The sequence below is a fragment of the Papaver somniferum genome, unplaced genomic scaffold (assembly GCF_003573695.1).
Source record: "Papaver somniferum cultivar HN1 unplaced genomic scaffold, ASM357369v1 unplaced-scaffold_61, whole genome shotgun sequence".
Classification (NCBI taxonomy): Eukaryota; Viridiplantae; Streptophyta; class Magnoliopsida; order Ranunculales; family Papaveraceae; genus Papaver; species Papaver somniferum.
In genome coordinates this window covers 902,655-903,572 of record NW_020648860.1, presented here as the reverse complement: position 1 = coordinate 903,572, position 918 = coordinate 902,655, and the positions used below count along the sequence as shown (strand labels likewise).

Here is a 918-nt window from a genome sequence, read left to right as displayed (position 1 = left end):
ACTTTGAAATCCGACGGTGTTTTTCGTAGCAGTCCAAGGGGTTGGTTCACTTTTGGGCATGCCTCATTTGCTTTGCTCTTCTTTTTCGGACACATTTGGCATGGTGCTAGAACTTTGTTCAGAGATGTTTTTGCTGGTATTGACCCAGATTTGGATTCTCAAGTGGAATTTGGAGCATTCCAAAAACTTGGAGATCCAACTACAAAGAGACAGGTAGTCTGAGACAACAGTTATGGTTTCTTTCGACTCTATTTTCTTTTCTTTTTGTGATTTAACATAACATAAGGTACTGGAGAAATCTTGATTTGAATCACCGTTTTTTCTTTGATTCTTGTCCTTTCTTTATCTTATCTGGGAGCTGATCCCAAATGAACAGGTGTGGAAGCTATAATTGTAAACCACGATCGAATCTATGGAAGCATTGGTTTATACATTCATCTTAGTCTCGACTCTAGGGATTATTTTTTTCGCTATCTTTTTTCGAGAACCACCGAAGGTTCCGACTAAGAAATAATTTTTCATTATCTCAATTGAAGTAATGTAATGAGCCTCCCTATAGGGAGGCTCATTACATTACTTCAACTAGTCCCCGTGTTCCTCGAATGGATCTCTTAGTTGTTGAGAGGGCTGCCCAAAAGCGGTATATAAGGCGTACCCGGTAAAACTTACAAGTGAACCAGATATAAAGATGGCGACTAGGGTTGCTGTTTCCATTATTATATAATTTCAAGACCACAATGGATCTATGATAAGATCGTTTATTTACAACGGAATGGTATACAAAGTCAACAGATCTCAACCAATGCAAGAGTATTTATGGCTACACAAACCGTTGAGGGTAGTTCTAGATCTGGTCCAAGACGAACAAATGTAGGAGCTTTATTGAAACCGTTGAATTCGGAATATGGTAAAGTAGCT

At 38.7% G+C, this 918-nt stretch overlaps 1 long non-coding RNA gene across 1 annotated transcript; it reads right to left on the bottom strand.

Annotated features, from left to right (window-relative positions):
- Positions 1-35: 35 nt before the first annotated feature.
- LOC113343585 lies at positions 36-910 on the bottom strand. The gene is made up of 2 exons (XR_003357309.1): positions 573-910; positions 36-525 (listed from the first exon to the last, which is right to left on the bottom strand). It is a non-coding gene; the product is annotated as an uncharacterized LOC113343585 (long non-coding RNA).
- Positions 911-918: the final 8 nt, after the last annotated feature.